The sequence below is a fragment of the Pezoporus occidentalis genome, unplaced genomic scaffold, assembly GCF_034315485.1.
Source record: "Pezoporus occidentalis ecotype Australia unplaced genomic scaffold, CSIRO_AGI_Poc_V1 ctg67, whole genome shotgun sequence".
Lineage (NCBI taxonomy): Eukaryota > Metazoa > Chordata > Aves > Psittaciformes > Psittacidae > Pezoporus > Pezoporus occidentalis.
Window position 1 is genome coordinate 2,073,667 of NW_026916019.1, and position 19,417 is coordinate 2,093,083.

A 19,417-nucleotide genomic window follows, 5' to 3' on the forward strand; every position below is an offset into this window, starting at 1 on the left:
CAAGGAAAAAGGGTTTAGCAGAGATTTGGATAATATCAAACTCCAATTACGTGACCACAAAACAAGAGCACGTCTCAGAAGATCTTACGTATACAAAGCAAAGGATTATCTGTTATTGAAATTATAGAATCATAGAATAGTTAGGGTTGGAAAGGACCTTAAGATCATCGAGTTCCAACCCCCGTGCCATAGGCAGGGACACCTCACACTAAACCATGCTACCCAAGGCTCTGTTTAACCTGGCCTTGAACACCGCCAGGGATGGAGCATTCACAACTCCCCTGGGCAACCCATTCCAGTGCCTCACCACCCTAACAGGAAAGAATTTCTTCCTTATATCCAATCTAAACTTCCCCTGTTTAAGTTTTAACCCGTTCCCCCTTGTCCTATCACTACAGTCCCTAACGAAGAGTCCTTCCCCAGCATCCCTATAGGCCCCCTATATATTCTGGAGTGGAAGGGCTAGACATTACCATGCATTTTTATTTTCTTTTAATGGAAAAGATGACTATATGCATGTGGAAGGTGCACAATTTCATGTTTTTTTCCACCTGAGAGAAAGCTGGCAGGCAGGTTTTACTGGTCCTCTCCTCTTTTCTTGAGGGAAATCAATGGCAGCCATGAAAACCTGGTGGAAGCTGCTCTTGCTTAATGTGGTGGAGATCAAGACTAATTCACTGGCTTTGTCCCTGTGAGAACAGAATCAGCAATGAGCATTTGAAAGCTGTCTATAACAGGGAAGGCCTACGGAAACATTTCACAGGTTCATTTTCAGGGACAAGGAATGAAATTGGTTTTAATAAAGCCAAGAAAAAAAGGTTTTAATAGGACTTCAGTGATGCATAAGACTTTAGCAGTCCTCTGCCCAAGGGTAACTTTTTTTCTATATGCTGTACCCTGTCACCAGGCTAGGTTTTAATTACATGAGCCATGGGCAAAACTAAGTCTGCTTTCTAATATCATTTTGATGTGGTATTCCCTGTATCTCTAGGAAATTAAGGTTCCTGCTATGCTTATCCTCTCTTGAGCATTAAATGGCAAGTGTCAATTGCCAAAGACAAGAGGTATGCTCTATACTGGTGCTGGAAAAAAAGCTGACTTCCTCCCATTTCAGCAAATGATTTGAATCCCCTGTGCACCTCCAGTAACAGTCAGAGATAAAACCTACCACTTGTGCCATGGCAATTAAAAGGCATTAACCCCAAACCAGACCAGATACTAGTTGCCAAAATCTCCTCATATTAATTAGAGCAGCTTAGTTCTTAGTTCAGATTTCCCATTCTTTTCTGGAAAAAAACCTGCAATACCACAGCATGGGATGAATTTTCTCCTGCAGCTGCAGCACTCACATCTGTCGTGAACTCTCTGCCTCCTAGTTCAGAGTCGCACCACCACAGCTCTCTGAAATGACCAGATATAATTGGGTTCAGTGGAGTTCAAAGCTATACTCTAGCTTCCTCATATCAAAGTCCATTGATTCAGTAGCAGCCAAAGCAGACTGAAATGCTGGGAGAGTGGGAGGGAGTTATGAACAGAGCACATTCAGGTCTGTCCTGTTACATGCCAGGATGTGGTACACTAACAGCTTTTGGTTGAGTTTTCAAGAACTCAAGGTGTGGTCCCTGGAGAAGACTTTATCTTCTCCTCTAATGGCTGCAAAACATATCTCACTTTTGCTAATGTACTTCACTTATTTCATGGCTTGATACTTCTGAGACTCATTTACTTTTTTTTTTTAAAATGTCAGGACTTTCTCCTGAGAGTGCTCATTCATTTTATTTATTTTCTTGGACATGATTTAATAAACCATCCCTGAAGAATTTGGTGCTATTAACTTTGTTGAACAGTAGCTCAAGTGAGAGTTAAAGGCAAATGGTCTAAAAGAAAGTAATGGGCCAAAGCACCTCCAGGGTATTAATCTGCCCCAAAACTGGTTTCAATAATTATTTTCCATGAAGACACACACAAAAAAAAAAAATTAAAAAAAAGTAAAGGAAAGAAAGTTCTGTTGGTGGTGGTGTGAGAGCATAAAGCACAAATATAGATAAGCATAGCAGGGTACTTTCGCCTAGATAGTCAAGATACTTAAACCTTCACCCTCATTCTTGCTTTATCTTTATGCTTTGGTCATTCATACCTCATATTCACTCCTGTAAGCTCCAGGCCAGCAATAACAACTGCCCAGCTCCACTGTCATGGGTTGGTCATTTGGCTCACATTGCTCTCAGTAGCATCTCTCAGCTTATGGAGACCTGTGCTAATGTTCACTAGCAATCTTATTCTGGAAAAAAAAGCCTATTTTCTGCCCCTACTAAAGCTAAGGAAGCTGTAAGTGGCAGTGTAGCGAACTCACCTTGTATGGTTTTCAGAGAAGGATATGAAGAGTATACTATATAATGTAACACATTCACATAATCTTGGTCATCCTCCAGGCTGTAATTGCAAATTAATTTCTGATGAACAGAACGTGATGAAGGGTCTGAGTGCCCAGAAGTCCATCTGGTTTTCTCCAAATACACCAGCTGTACACAACTGAGAATGCATGTCTATTAGTTCAGTGCACATAATTCCAAACAGTACAATTTCATGCAAAATATTGCTTTTTTTCCACAAATCCTGCCTCACCAGCAACTGTGCCCTTTCTTAAAAGCAGTGGTTACACAGACTCATACACAGACAAGGAATGTAATAGTCATTGCCGATGTTGCATATAACTCATTGTTTTTATGCAGACATTTTACGTGTCTGCTCCTGACACAAGCAGACCCAGTCATTTGGTCATTTGTTTGGTTTTGAATATTTTAGCATTTTAAAAAAGGAAAGAAAAAGGAGCCCTTCGAAACAAAATAACTTCCCAGTACACTGCAAGTTAAAGCAAAGTCAATCTGCTATTTTTTTAATGTTATCTTGAATTCTGCAAAGTCTCAGGGAGAGAGCCACACTGGTCAGCAATATCCACCCAGTAACTGGAGATTTTGCACAAACTATAGAGCCACATGTGCAAAAAATTTTATCCAGTCTTTTATGATATTACTTCTGGTCCTTGAGTTAGGCTGGATGTCTTGTTTCAGGGTTCAGTGCTTTACGTTAAATAGTTGGGTATGGACCTTTATACTTTTTTCTTTCAGAAATGGATCGGTTTGGGGTTTTTCCAATATTTGATAAGAATTAAGACACCTATTTCAACACTTTCAGCTGAACTTGGGAGAGCTTCATGTGGTTCTATGGGAGTCAGAAGTATCTTTTTAGTTATATGTCTCCTCTAGGATGCTTATAAATGTCCCTAATGAAATACAGGAGCACAGTATTAAACCTCACTGAAATCAAATGAAGGATCTTCAATAAATACCTATTAGTTTTGAATTGGGTCACCTACCAAGTGCTATGAGGATTTCCCCCTGCCAGTACAGATGGGCCATTTTTATAGTTTTTCTCTGCAGTAAATTATAAGAAAAAGAATCTTAAAAAATATTCTCAGTCAGCCTGAAATAATTTGTCAGCAGTATAGCTGGAAAGAAATTGGAGGTCTGACCAACAGAAGTGCTGGGTGAACTGGCATTGCCATCTTAGAAAGAGTTCAAACTCATGTTCAAACTCCTCCCTCACACATCCAGTGTCAAGCAGGTTATTCACTGCAGGTCTCCTGGGAGAATGCTCTAACCAGCCAAAAATGCAATGACATTATTTGTGTAGCTACTGGGTAAAAAAGGAGTGAAAACATTGCGTGTGAAAGGAAATGCTTCTTCTGAGACACAATTATTTTTGTCCTTTTTTTTTCATTTTGCTGAAGAAAAAGACTGCTTAGAGTTGAACTGAATTTTCTTATATTCTCTGCTCAGTAACTCAACCAAAAAAAAAAACTATTATTTCCGCTGTGCTACTTCTAACCTTTCCGTTTCGTTCAAACTAGGTTTACGCAATTTGCTTTCTAAAGAGCGATGTCATCAGGATCTGTATAACAGCCAGGGTCAAAATTTCACTATTTTTGAATACACCTACAATACACAGAGATTTGCATAATAGGCCCTAATGCCTCCTTCAGAATCATTATGGTCTATTGAGTAAATAATGTGTCTATTGAAAATGGCTGAAATACCCATTTAGTTGATAGACTCTATTGACTCCTAATAAGAAGCTATTAGAGTTGAATAAATATTATGCATTTTAAAACTTGCCTAAATATATTCCATTTCCACATATTTTCATATTTACACAATGGACTGTAAAGAACATGTTGTATCTGCTCACAGACAGCTCCAAGTGAGAGCTTCCCTTTTTGTAGGGCTTTTTCTTAACTTTGCAGGTGTTAAGGTAGGTTGTACTTGGGTGTTTTTTTTGTTTTTGATGAGACCTACATGGGGGAACAAAATCAAAACAAGAAAGAAAATTAAGCTACGTGAGTTGGTACTTAAATAAAATTAAGCTTTATGTTTTCAAAGAGCATAGGATTTAGACACGCTCTCTTGAGCTTATATGTAGGATAGCACAAGACATTCTTTACGGTCAATTGTTTAACTATGCAAATACACAGAAAAGAATGAGCATAGTTAGGCAATGTATAAAATGCATGTTTGTATTTACTCAGCCTCAAATGTTTTCTTGAGAGCTGAAAGAATCTCTCAAGTTAAAGCATACTTTCATAATTATCCACATATACATTTTTTTGCTAAGCCATAGCAATTCTGAAGCAACCATAAGTAGCTTTGCCTGTTCAGCATAAAGATTTCAGACTCCAGATGTGCCTTACACGTCTTGTGTCTCATCTCAGAGTTTCAGATCTCTGATCCTTAATTGCACATTCTCATACTCCATTTGCTGCCACATAGTCACAAAAAATAGCCAGGCTCAAATATGGTACAGAAGCATCTCCTGGATGTGCTTAGTTCAGGTGAAAGCAAGCAACGGAAGTGTCTGCTGCTGTTCTGCTCAAGCAGACAGTTTAACTACTTGTAAAGAGAAAGTGCCTCCTTCCTTTCCCTCCCTGAGGTCTGAACAGGTACAGGCAGTGAAAGAAGTGATCACTTAATGTATATTCACACCAGCTGACTCCATGTTCTCCAGCAACCACAGACTCTTTGCTGTTCTCTTGTTGCTTTTGAACAGTTCCCATCATTGTGAATACTCCTGGATCTCATCAGCTTCTAGAAGCCTGCCAGGAAAACATACCAGCAGTTTGCACCAGAGGTCAAAGTGGGAGTCTGTTTTTCATGGCCCATATAAGCCCTGCAGCAGTTTTGCACAACTGCAAATGAGGGCTGTGCACAGACCTGCAGCTTGTTTCCAGAGGTTGAGCTTAGTCATTCACAGGTCTAACCCCGTAGTCACTGATAGTGTCTACTGTACTATACTTCTTCACAGGATCAGTTTTGCAAAAGGTTGCCTCGACTGTATATCGCAGTGACAGTGTTATGCAAATTGTCTTCTCAGTTTATTTAATTTGATGTTGGCAAGAATGGAGGGTTAATGGCCTTGGCACAAACACATCTTGCTGCTATTTTCCAGTCAGTTCCTTGAATATCTGAACACTAGAAAGTCTTCTTCAGTCTCATAATGGCAGACAAACACAGAAAGGTCTAATTTAGGTATTAGCCCTATCCCACTGTGGACTAAAGATGTTGAGATCTCCAAACTGTAACTAGTTTGTCTCGTGCTAGATACATCTCATTTTGGATTCTTCACTCATCTTTTTCCTCTGTGGTTCACCACTGTATTTCACAGTTTAGTCATCTGCACATGTTGCAGAATGTGTGGTCAACAGGCTGCCCCTTCTCTTTTCTCCTCTTCCTCTAGCCTCCTCATCACACTAGGTCCTTACTCAATGAGCAACAACCCATCTGTGGGGGACAGATGTCTTCCAGAGCACTAGCTTGTGAAGAAACCATGATGCAGAGATGATTTCTATATCCTCACATCCCATATGTGTTAAATAATTCTCTTCTCTCTGCCTGAAGGGTACTGACTGCCAGCGAGAATTACTCCTAACGAACTGGAAAAGTCTCTGCAAGATGCCCCTTAGCTTTGGAGGTGCAGCATGGTCCCACCTCTCACCTCCACCTCCAAATCACTTCTCTTCCCACAGCCACATTCCCCTGGCTGTCGGAAAGGCAGAGACAATAAGTTTATCCTGTGTCTTGTTAGGGCTAGATTATGGCTTAGTGTTTCACAGTTAGGACACTGGAGTCTGTTCTGATATTTCTAACTGACTGGTAAGAAGCAGAAGTTAGAAAACTGGATGAAAAATAACAAGGTAGGGGAGAGAACACATGTTAACCTCTTTATTTTATTTTTTAATTGTAGCAAATTTAAATATACATTCTCAGTGGTTTTCACAAGTCATTTTATTTCTGTCTCCATTGTCCCAGAATAAACTTGAAGAGACCATCTGATCACTAATTCTGGGTGCCTATGATTTGACTAAAAGATGATGATGATATTTTCAGTTTAAACTTCCATTGCTCTCCTTTTCCTGCCTACCCTACAAGAAAAGTTAAAGCACTCCACACTTTCTATACCTCTGGCTCCCAGGCAGCATTTGCAATAGTAGGAGCACTGGAAAGCATAGAAGCCAAATAATGCTAATAGGGCAAACAGAATGTAATTGCTTATGTGTGCTGGCTATATCCTGAAACAAATTGTTTCTTAATGCTGAGGTCAGACAGGGTTTAATTAGGAGAAATACAATTGGTGTAAAATTTTGCAGCAGGCTGCTTGTTTGGTGTCATGCCAAGTCAACATCAAGCCTTTCCAACTGGAAATTTTCATTAGAGGCCATTGGCAGCCTAGTTAGGCTGAGTTTCAACTTTTTCGAGTCTCATGGTAACATGAACCTGAAACTCAGAGTATCTGCTTGCTAATAACAGGCTGTCCCTATTGCAACTGTTCTCACACATGCACACAGCTTCTACATATGTAGTAACTCGTGTGCTCAAGATCTACAATGGCTACTTTCTTCTGGCCTGAGGCTGTCAAGATCTGCAAGCAGATAGGACTTAACTTTAAGCTTTCAGCTTAAACTTTAGCTTTAAGATTGCAAAAAAAAATAAATTTCATTTTCCTTTTCTTTTTTTTTCATATCAAAGCGAAAGAATACTTTGAACTTCAGCAGAGGGAGGGAAAATTCCAAATCCTTTTGTTGAGTTCTGACCCTTTTTTGGTTTTTTACCACTCCAAGCTATGTTCTCAAGGATTCTTACTCATGCTTGAAGTACTGATACTGCTTTTTACAGTGATTATCGCAGCCCCAGTGCTCGTGCTGCCAAGGTTAAGGTTGTACCGGCATTTTCTTTAGAGATCATGCTGTCCAAGAAAAAAGTTTAATTTGAATGAGAAAATGTGCTTCAGGGTGAATTTTCTTTCCCCCCTAATTTTCTGAGTTAAGCTGATGCTCATAAAACTGAGATGTCATTCTGGCATATAGCAAGCAGGCACTGAAGGGTTCTTCTTAGCATACCTCAGTCTCAGTTTGTATCTTTTCTTGTAATTCGCATCCTGACGTGGAGAACAGTGATGAACAGCCCACAAAGGGAGTGTGATCTGCTGTGTGTCACAGACCATGGGCTTTAAATTTGAGCTACCTAAATACTTACTCCAGAATGTGGTTTCATCAAAAGACAAGAGCATGGAGGATTTGTGGCTACTGTGAAAGCTGGATGGGGTGATGGGCAAATTGGCAGAGAAGGAAGGAGGGCCTGTGAGCCAGACTGCCTCTGCAAATAAGACCAGCCAGCTTATAGGAGGGAGAAAATGCTGGGAAGAAAGTGGCAGAGACCCAAGTAGATAATTGTACAGCAATTTCTAAAGTAAACAGGAGCCTTTTCATTTCAGTATCTTCCTGCCGTGCTTCCGACTATACCTGAATCAGCATCTACAGAACCATCTCCTCCTTGAAGGTGACATTTAACTTCTTTGTGGTTTTTTTAGCCAACCACCTGTGGTCAGTTCCCTATTTTCTCTCCTGCTTTTGCTCTCAGCACCTTTTGAGGGAGCAGCACGTTCTGTACTATTTCCTCTCTGCCATCTGTGAGCTAGCTGAGGTGCACTGCCACCTCTGTCCTCCCTCACCCCTGCACCAATCCTGCTGCATTTGTCTGTTGGATGAATCTTTATCCCTGGCCTGCTGTTATCTGCCTGGCTGCTGTTCATGGGCACAGCTCACAGCATCAATGATAGCTAAGCGTATTCTCCGTGGCTAGGTATGTGTGGGAAAAGAAGAAAAAAGAAAACCAGTGATGTTGTGGCTCCTAATCTCTGCCCACATGCTGCAGTTAAAGTCTAGTCTTTATAATAGGAATTAAAAAGGGCTAATCATGTTTGGCAAGACAAGAATAAAAACATGAGAATATGCACTGTACATGCATGATCTTTCACACAACAGTGCCTAGAACTATTTCTATTGTGAAAGTTAAAAAAAGAATCTTCGTAGAGATTTTGAGATTTAACCAGATTTTGTGGGGTTTAGGAAGGGAATTAATACATTAAATAGAATTATAACTTTTTTTGTTATTATTTTGTGGGAGGGGCAATCAGCAAAGAATTTTTGCATGACTAAAGGAGACTCCACATATAGCATAACATAACATAACGTAGCATGGACTAGGTTGGGAAAGACCTTTAGATCTTCAAGTTCAACCGTTCCCCCAGCACTGCCAAGTTCACCAAGGAACCATGTCACTAAGTGTCTCGTCTACACAGCTCTTGAACACTTCCAGGGATGGTGATTCCACTATTTCCCTGGAAAGTCTGTTCCAATGCCTGACCACCCTTTTGGTGAAGAAATTTTTCCTAATATCAAGTCTAATATGTGTGTTCATGTATGGTTTTGGAGGAGGAAGCAGAAATGAGGTAGCTGCAGAAACATGTTAGCATTTCAGAGAGGGAAAAAATATCTTCTGCTTTTCCTACAGCCACTCAGACAGAAAGTGCACTACAACAGTAGGTGCTAAGTGAAGAGCAAATGGTCACTGTCTCACAACACATAGTATCTTTAAGTTTCAATAGCACCCAGGACAATGGGTTTAGTTTCCATGAATGGGTCTAGCATGTCCTAGTAGAATAACAGAAGAGAGCGACAGAAATATAACAGAGAAGCAAAAACATTCTCAAAGGTGAAGTTTTTTTAGCTGGGGTGTTTCATATTCTTCATACTTCTGTTTCTGTATTTTCTTTGTTTCTAGGGTGCAAATCTAGGGCATGTTTCATGGTGCCGACTGGCTATGAATTTTTTTTCCCAATCACTGGCATTGACTTCTCTATTGGCACAGATTTTATAGCTTCAGATCCCTGGTTGGGGGACAGACATGTCAAAAATGAAATGTGGATGGTGGGCCGTGCCTTGGCAGCCCAGAGCTGCTTGCATGGCTGCGGGAAAAGACGCATCAACTCAAAGAGCACCTTCACAAACACCCTGATAAGCAGTGTGCTCCCCCACTCCCATAGAGTCCACTCCCTTTTAACTGTTCTGGGCTTGACTGGCTACTTGGTTTCCCCTTGGCAGAGGCAAGGAGGCATCACTTTTTCCTTCATCAGAGAAATAAACAGCGAGGTAAAAGAGGCAGCATCTCAACTGCCTTTGCTTGAAGTTTTGTTAATTTGGGGTTTAGAGTTTCTTGCTTTATTAAACACATTTTTATGCTTGTGTGACTACAAATGTATGTATTGGGCTCTGGTTCTGGCACCACCACAGACGATCAAGTGATGAGGTGGGGGTTGAAGAAGTAAATATAGTTTCTGCTGTGTGATCATTTCTCCTCTGTTTTTAAAACCTCCAGCCTTTTCTTGAATTACCCCATGGGTAGCTTAGTAACAGATACGATGGCCCATTCTTTAGCCCACTTCTTAAAAAACTAGAAAATACACTGCCATTCTAGAAGGAAATAAACAAAACTAATGAGCTGAAGGTGTTGTCATGGAAGTGTTACTTACAAGCATGGAAGGGACAGCTGCCCTTCACTAAGCTCTGATGAACAGCCAGAGCATAAAGCAGTGCTCCCTGTCACGTAAAGCTGGGAGGCTGCACGCTCTGTAAATGCTGTTTGTACAGATGATGAGTCCTCTGTCGAAGCAGGTGATCAGTGGACCAGGGTCAGAGGCATTAACACACTCAAAGACACATTGCTGGATGATCACTTGTACTGGCCATTGCCATGCAGAAGGCACGTTAGACAGAAGCTTGGCAGAGCCTGGTAGCACTGAGACTCGCTATTTGCATGCAGCACAGGAAAGTGTAAAGTGCTCATCTCCTGTTTAAAGGCAGCTACTGCTGCTGCAGTGGGGCTTTGGCCTTTTCAGTGGAGAACCCAGGAGACAGACTGTCAAAACAGAAGTCTCTTGTTCAAACTACCAAGCTTAGGAACTAGGCATAGTGAAAAAAAAAAAAAAATTAAAAAGGTTCAGATCAGTCAAACCAAAGAGAATTGTTGCTTCTTGGTTGGCTTTTTTTATATCCTCCCCCCCACACACACCCCTTCCTGAGGTTATTTAGTTATTTTTAGTTGGCTGGATGAAGCAGCAAGAAGAGTGGAATTCACTTGAGGCCTTGAAGACAAATTCATAATTCAGTTTTGCAAACAGAAAAACAAATAAAAGTTGACTTATGAGGTAGATGTTTTATATTTCTTCACTATATTTCTCCTGCTTTGTACAAATCTTCCTGGAAATCTCTGTAGTAATTCTAACTAACTGCTGTGATGCCTTCTGTGCAGGGCAGAACTGTTCAGCCACAGGGAATCCTTCCATTTTCATCTGCTTTTTTTTCAATCGTGTCAAATTCCTTCCGTTTAGTAATCCCCCTTATTCCCTCAGGAGCTGAGAGAAGATTTAATTGTTAAATTTGCATAGTAACTCAGCAAACAAACTCTCCATTCTCATGCAGACCTTTAGCCATTGCAGGATTCATTTTAGCTATAAATCACTTACTTTATGCTCAGCCATGATGGCATTTCATACGCAGGAGGCTGGTACACAGAAATGATTGAAGGCCAGTCCTTGTGGGGGGGTTTGTTTTTAGGGCTGCTCTTTTATGGTGTATCTTATTGCAAGATTATTTTGAAAATGGGGCTTTGCAAGTGGATTGTGTTTGCTCTTTCTCCACAACTATCCATGTGATAAAATAATCCTGCCATAAATGGCTTCTGTCTGGTAGACCCCTTGTAGATGTAGTTCTGATCATGAGAAATAGCTTAAATCCTATTTAGTGCAATGAAGCACAGTAAATACAAAAGTACTTTCACTGTTCCTTTATTACAACAAAACGGTTTGTTTTTAAAGATATTTTGCAAGTATTTGTGTTTGTAGGTTTTCTGCAGGATATGGGAAAGGTAGGACAACTCTCTAGTTCTTCCAAGTTTCTAAATGCACTCCATTATACCCCATGCTAACATCTAGAGTCTTTTAAAATCATGACACAGACAGTGATAGAACAGACAACAGACAACATCACTCTTGCAGCTGGATTACTAGGATTGGCTGTCCAGAGGTGTGCTGTCACAGTTCAGTGGAGCAGCTTTAGTGTTTAAGATTTTGATGTTAAAACTGTCCACAGTTGCCTCTACACCTCTACCTTGCTCTACTGAATCTCTTTCCTGTGACAAACCAGCTTGACAACCTACAATCTCACTAATGAAGAGGAAACTCCACAGTCAGCAGGGAGAACTGTTGTACCAGAGAGGCAGCAGCCTGGTTGAAGGTGTGTGGAGCTTCTACCTTTGATGGTGGCAAACTCAACTATTGCAAATGTCATTTCTCCATGAAATGAAAAGGTTGTGCAGCCTCCATCCTTTGAAGCTTTCAAGACCCAACCACATGAAGTCCTGGGCAGCCTAGTCTGAGCTCATTGCAAACTTAACTTGGCTACTGGGAGCTAACACACAACTTGTCTTTCAACACGTCATTCACTGATACTCTTATTTCAGCGGGGCATTTTAAAACATGTATGTCACTTCAGGAGAAAGCTCCCAATGCTTCAGATCCAGATCACATTCTTTAGTTTTGCAATATGTCAGACAAGCAGAGAAGACTCCTGACAACATCCACTAATCTGCTTACTCAGAAGTAAGCACAGAAATTCAGGACAGTAACATAGCCTCCTCCATCAGCCTTGCTTAGCGCTGCAAGCACAGCCAAGCTGAGCATGATAGGAGCTGACTGCATTGCTTCCCTTCCCACCCACCAATACTGGGTCACAGCTGCCTCTAAACACTGATCAAGTCTATCCCCACCTTTAGTTCAGACAAAGCCTGAATTAAACAAGAGGCAAATGCCTCTATCAGGGATCTGTGGTGATCGCCACTGAAGAGAGTCATAATAAAGTGTATTCCACAGAAGACACTTGCTGACTTCCCTTTTGAAAAGAATAACATCTGCACAAATTGCTTGCAGCAAATAATGTATCACAGGGATGAGTCTCCACTTGCTCCTAGTAACACATACCATCAAATGTCTGAATGAATGAATTACTATTTTTGTATGAGATACAAACCGCATGTGTCACTTCCAAAATGTACTTTGTGAGTGTTAAATGCAGCTCACACAGAGGTTATGATATGTATGTCTGACAGATGGCACTGCTCATTTTCAGTTCCAAGGCTACTCAGCCATTTTTGCCAGGAACACTTGGACATACCAATTTCAGGCTGATTTAGACAAACGTGTTCTTGTGATTCTGAAACTTACATTCCATAAACATCAGTTCTTTTAAATGATAAAGGAAATGTTGCAGAAGTAGGATTGCAGAAAGAAAAACTGCAACTTGCGATCCATAAAATGTTGTAGGGAAGTTGTCCTGCAGGGAAAACAGTCCGAATGTTCCTTAACTCTCCCCCTCAAAATCTACAATGTGATGCTGCTGCTTGTGACATAGTTTTTTGTGTATGGTGAATGCTCTATCTCACTCTCCAAATATTAGCATCTTAAGGCAGCCCTGTTAAGTGATGTTGAATAGTGATCTACCTGGTATCTCTCCTACAGCTGGCTATGTTTTCAGAGGGCTTCCAGAAATTTAAATGCTTTCAGTAACTTAAAAGTAATCCCTGATACACATGCCTTGACATAGTTGTGGGAATCTTGTGTACTTACAGTTTTGGACTGTGACAACTGCCCCAGCCTAACCCCTGTCCATTTTGTTGTCACTGGGGTGAGAGAAGAATACAGTTCTGGATTGACTTTCCTCTAACCCCCCCCACTGGGTATCTTTATCTGGCAAAGAAAATAACAATTTATCTACTTTCTCCATACCAATTGTCTGCACTGAGTTTAACATGCAGAACTGTGTAACTATATCTATGCATTAAACAGAAGTCAGGAGAGATGCAAGTCTCTACTTAGCCTTGGAACATGTTGATAGCATCTGTAAGCCAAGCAAGCCATTACCCAGGAGTTATGAAATCAAACAAGGAATTTAATTGTTGAATTGGTTGTATGCCAGATTCTTGTTCCCAAGGTAGAGGAAAAAATGGGTGCTTTTCCTTCAGTTATGAGCCTATATGAGCTTAAGGTAGTAAATAAGAGCAATCTACCAGCATTTCTGCCCACTGGGGAAGTGTACCTGGGACTATGAGGAAACTTAACTTTGGATGTCTGAGCAAGCATTTGCATGCACCACAACTCAGTAATAGGTGGGATCTTGCAAGTGATACAGCACAAGAATTCCACATATTTTTCTCATAAAAGCCACATTATCAGCCCAGGGCTTTTCCAGCATATTGTCTTACAGATCTTGAAAGAGCCATCCTGGTGTTAGGGGAAGAGTTATCTGGGTGATAGTCAGTGCTGAGACCCCTGAACAGCATAAAGAAATTTGACAACTGTATTAACATTCAGCTGAAATGCCTTTATGAAGCTAATTTTCCCTCCACTCATCTTTTGAACTCAAAGAGAAGCATAAGCCCTGACTCAAGCAATGCGGAGTGTTTGCTCTGGCACCCAAGCCAGCAGATGTGACTACTTGGCATCCCTTCCCGAGACTTGAACCTTATGGTATGTCTATGCCAAATGTATCCACATTATGCAAAAGTAATGGAAATTTGCCAGGCAGAGCAATGCTATGTTTTCCTGGATAAATGTTGCTCAGTTTAATTTTAAGGAACTGACTGATAAAAGCCTCAGTGATTACCTTGTTTTAACTGTCTTCATTCCATGAGAAGCAGTACTTTTGCTGGCACAGAGAATATATAAGAAACATAGGAACAAAAGAGGCCCTTGGTGAAAGGTGAAGCACCCATCTGAGAAGAAGGGTTTCTTTCCTCTTTGGAAGATAAGTTGGCTGCAATAAGGACCCCTAAGAATATAGCTTGCCATCTGACATGGCTCAAGTGACTTGAGCTGCATGGTCACATTGAGCTGTTCATTTCATTTTTGTCTTTTCTCCAACTCCAGTCAAAGCTCACCATGGGAAAATGCTGGTGATGAAGGTCATTTGCCTTTTGCAGCACCTGGAAGGCGAGACAAAAATGCAGTAACTCATACTACACAATATCTACAGAATATAAGGAAGTAGAAAACAAAAGGTATTTTGGACTAACGAGTGCACAGGATTAGCCAACTAGAAGACATGCATTAAAACTAAGAATTATCTTGATTGTCACCACTCTGTCCTTCATTTAAACCATGTATTAGTTGCCTACAGCCATGGTACCAGTTGAGGACTCTTTGTTTCATGTTTGCCCAGTTCACCTAACAATATAGCTCAATTTCTGGCCGCTGCCTCTGATCACTAACAGAGTGAGCATGATTTCTTATCTTCAACAGCCAAAGGCACTTGCCACAACCTGACTCAGTTGTACTCAACATGCTCGTGACATTCACTCACAGGGCAGCTCGTATCATGCAAAGAAGTATCTATGCAGGCAGCTCAGATTCAGCTGCGAAGTTGAGGAAAGCTATAAATATTCCACATAGTCTGTCTGAGGTGTAACAAAGCTTTTGTCACCAAACACAGCCTGACAGAATGGCTGGAGCATGCAGTGCCTTTTGTTGCCAGATTTTTCACTCTACAGGGCAAAAATGCCATTGAAATTGGAGGAACACCTCAAGTAGTAGCAGGCTGCTACACTATTAGTGCAATTGATTACTTCAGCAAATAGCCAGAAGTAGCCATTACTTCCCAAGTTACTTCCACTGCAATAATCAAGTTCTTGTTAACAAATCGCAGCCATGAAGGAAATCCGAGAGAAACTGGCTTCTAACTCTGGATTTCACCTTCAGGAGAAGAACTGAGGAAGAGAGACAGAGAAGTACAGAGCTCCCGCTATTTGTTAGCCAGGGGCAAATGGGAAACGGAACCATTTTCATAGCATTTTGAAAGTCTGTTTACAAACTGTTGGCCTAGAAGGAAAATCTTGGAAACCATTCTCTGTAGATGTCTTACCTAACCACTGATCTGACATGTAACAAGCCACATGTATCCTGCAGGGTTGCTGTGCAAAAGGAGCATGGAAGACAAGTGAGGTGCTAATGCTCTCCAAAGCCCCAGAGGAACAACAGCTACTGCACAGGGTGGATAGTTCACAGTGAATAACTCATCCAATTAAAATGTTCTCATTTTTTATCTGCATTGTTGCAAGTTCCTCAGTTATTAATTTGAAATCATTGTCTAAGTTGTTGTCGACAGCAACTCATTGCAAGATTAGTCAAAATAATGCTGAAACTCAGAATATAAGACAGAGATCAAACATTTATTTTCTTTGATTAGCTAAATGAGACATTTTGAATCAAGTTTCTCCTTCAGTACTTGGGTTTTTTAAACAGAAAATGGTCTTGTGAAAATATTGCACAATATTTACTTAAATACTACTGTTTCAATAGCTGGTAGTAAATTTATTCAATGGCCTATTTGGGAAAGTCAGCAGAAAAAACATGAATAATCAAACTATTTAAACCATTTAAACACAGCATTATCCGAGGGTTAAGTAATGTTTGCCTACTTGCAAACACAGTTACCAGTTGCCTGCAGCAGACTGTACAGGACATACCTTCAAATCAAAGCTAAGAGAGTGGTTCACAGATAAAAGCTAAAGTAAGTCTACTACTGCTTTCAAGCAAATTAGCAAAACTGAGATTCTGAGCACAGAACAATTTCAGCTACTTAACTGATTTTGGTTTGTGAAACACAGAGGCCCAGCTACATATAAATCAGCAATGGTGAAATATAGGATGCCATATACCTTGACCACACTCATCAGGAACAAAAGATCAGTGCTCCCAGCTCCATTGACAGACTAAGTTGCTTGTTTACCCTCTACAAACATTCGTCAGAAAAAAATAAAGTAAGTTTTGCCAAGCTAATCAGCACACTGTCAGCACATAACAACAACAAAATCCTATACATAATAAAAAAATACGGAAAATACATGTATAGTCTTAAGCTGTTCTATATTGTTCAGTGGTGCAGTTGGTGTATTAAAGGGTATTTAAAGACATTATTTTGGTTAAGTCCAATCTCTACTCATCATTTATAAAACATTTAAGAGAACCAAAGTATTTCATATACTACTTGTTATTCTTCCTGCCAAAGGGAAGAATGCTATGGAGATGCAAGTTATCCTGGGTGACAGGAATATGGAGTTAGGCAAGATTCATGCTTCATTTTGCTAACGGATTACAAACCTTCTCTTTAGTTAGAAGCGTATGGATAAAGTAGATGCACACTGTCTTTGCTTTTTCACTGTAGTCCAACAGGATGCATTGTAAGTTATTCTTACTAAGTGTCAAAATGAGTCCAAGTGACAGATTATGTATTTGCTTACCTACATTTAACACTGGCATGTCTCCATTCAGTCACACTAGGGTAAATAAACTGAGGCTCTGGCTCCGTATTCCCCCTTGTTTGATCTCACTCTAGATCAGTGATGCCAAACCACCAGCACTGGCAAACAGAGATCTGGGCTGGCACCAATGACAATGAGCAAACAACACTTTCAAAACACTTTTCATGCCAGATAGCAAGGAGCACCCTCCCTACTTCAAGGAGCTCATTGCTAGAAAGGTTTTCTGCTTTGAAATCCACAACTACCTCTTACATGTGACTGGAAGGGACAACATGACATTTCTCTTCTGCAGCTCCCAAAAAAGAAATCCACTGTATTTATCTCAAACAGTGACATACAGGTGGTTCCTGCTGATCCAGTTAATCTAAAACTGTTTAAGAATGAACAAACCTAGATCAATAATACACAAGAAGCAGACTTAAACCAGCTAAAATTTTCAGGTCAGCAACCTTCATTTCAAACCTTCCAGCTTTTACTGAAAGCAGGACTCCTTCTGGGGGACAGGACAAAAAAAAAAACCAAGCAAGATGCAAAAGCCCAAATGCATGCTAAAACTAGGCAGGGCATGTGTGAGAAAAGGAAAGAGAAAATGAAGGTATCTCCTTTTGCTAAATCATCTGCTAAGGGGGGGTCCTGGATGTTGGTGGCACCTATCCCACTCTCAGGCATGAGGAGCAGTGGGCAGACCCTTCTGAGGCAGCACATGAAGGTGTGCTGTGCCTTGACCTCTAGTGCCTGACCCACTTGGATCAAGGCTATGCTCTGCTCCCTCTCTCCAAAAGGAACAGTCCAGGCCGGTGCCCTGCTGCAGGTTGGGCTCTTCTCGAGCACAGCCACCGCCGATTCACACCAGCTGGGAACCTGGATGGCCCAGTCCTCACTCACCACCCCAGAGGGGTTCAAGAGGTATTGGGGGCCAAGAGAGACAAGGCATCTCATTGCCCACAAGGCTAGAACACAGCACGGGCTGTATCTACTTTGCACCGTAATGCAGCAAAGCGGATCTCCGTGCTGGGAGGCACTGGCATTCACACACGAGCCCATTCCCTCCCCAGGCCTCCACCCGCACTCACACCAACACAGACGCCCCCGGCCGGGCCAGCACCCCGACCCGCTCCACGCCTGGCCGGGCCGGGCCGCGCTGCGCGCCGCCCCCACCAGAGGGCGTCACGACCCCGCGGTATTTCGGGCTGCACACCGACCCGGCCCGCCCCGACCCGCCACCGCCCCCCGGGCCCCGCTGCCGGCCTGCCCCGGCCGGGCCGCTCCTCCCACCCCCTTGCTACGGTATTTCGCCCCCGTGCGAGGCCACACCCTCCGGCGAGGCTTCGTCCCCCACACCGCATCACCTCCGCCCCTTAGCCGCCGCCGCCGCCGGGGAAGCCTCCCTGCCGTCCCGGCCCGGGGCCTTGCCCCCAGCAGCCCTTGCCTCCCCATCCCACCTTTCCCGCGGTCCCAAGCAGCAAGCGGCGGCCCTCGGGGGCCGAGTTTACGCTCCTGCACAGTGTTTTGGGCCCCAACTGAAGTTGTAGGCTATTGGGTTGCCCTATGTGCAGGCTGTTGGTCGGTGTGTGCATACACCTAACACCCCGCCGCACCAGTGTGGTTTGGGTTGTGCAGGGAGGTGCTCCCTGGTATTTCCCAGATTAAGCGCTGGTACCCGGAGGTTTGGTGGCCGGGAGGTTGCCTCCAGTTACCTTGAGGAAACTGTCGTATAGAAGAGTTTTCTTCCAGCCCTGAGCCCACATTCTGCCTTCTGAGCAGCACTGTTCTTACTGTATGTGGGAGCTAGTGATTGGTATAGTGGGGCATGGCTGAAAAAAAAAGTTATCAATGTGAATAAGCAGAGCTGATTCTTTCAAAAGTTCACACCCCATGAATCTGCAGAGCAAAGCCAAGTGGATGAGAGGAGGATGTTTCATAAGAGTGAACTGGCTGTTGCAGAGCAAGCGGGGGGAAGAGTGATCTCTCAAGACAGATAGCATTGCCAGATCATATTGGTAAGATTGCAAGTTACAAATACAACTGAAGCCAGAGCATGTGCCAAAGGGAAAAGGGGGAAAAAAAAAAAAAATGAAAAAGAAAGAAAAAAGGAAAAAAAAAAAAGAAAACATGCAAAACAGAGAGATGCCAAAATAAAATGAGTCCTAGGCCAGCACTGGAACACACCACAATCCCTCACCATTCAGGATGATTTAAATGGATGGAAAATGGATTAAGGTCTAATCCAGCAGTTGCTCTGTTTGAATTAATCTCATAGGAGTCAGTCAGGATATGTATATTTAGAGGGGGGAGAGAGAGAAAAAAGCAAGCAAGAAATTGCAGGATCAGGCTCTGAACGTAATCTGAAGAGACTTGAAATAGATCCTTGGCCACACTGGTTTTAAAAGCAGATTATCTGACCCAAACCAACCCAGATATTTCAAAAAGAAAAGACAGCATTGCTAAGTAGGCAGTTCTTCCTGAAATACCGAACCCCAAGTCTCCCTGCCAATTTTTAGCTGCAGCAGAGGCAGTAGCCATTTCATTCACACTGGCTGAGGCCCTCTCCATCATTGCAGCACCTTCCTTGGCTGTGATCTTGCTTTCAGATGCCACTGATTTTCTGGGACAGTCTCAACTACAAGGAGACTGTCCCTCTGGGTCTTGGGTTTCCT

The 19,417-nt window shown here is 42.1% G+C and overlaps 1 long non-coding RNA gene across 1 annotated transcript; it reads right to left on the reverse strand.

The window, feature by feature from the left end:
- Positions 1 to 467: 467 nt before the first annotated feature.
- On the reverse strand, positions 468 to 18,860 carry LOC134175188 (uncharacterized). Its single transcript, XR_009968916.1, has 3 exons — positions 18,458 to 18,860; positions 2,354 to 2,532; positions 468 to 689 (listed from the first exon to the last, which is right to left on the reverse strand). It is a non-coding gene; the product is annotated as an uncharacterized LOC134175188 (long non-coding RNA).
- Positions 18,861 to 19,417: the final 557 nt, after the last annotated feature.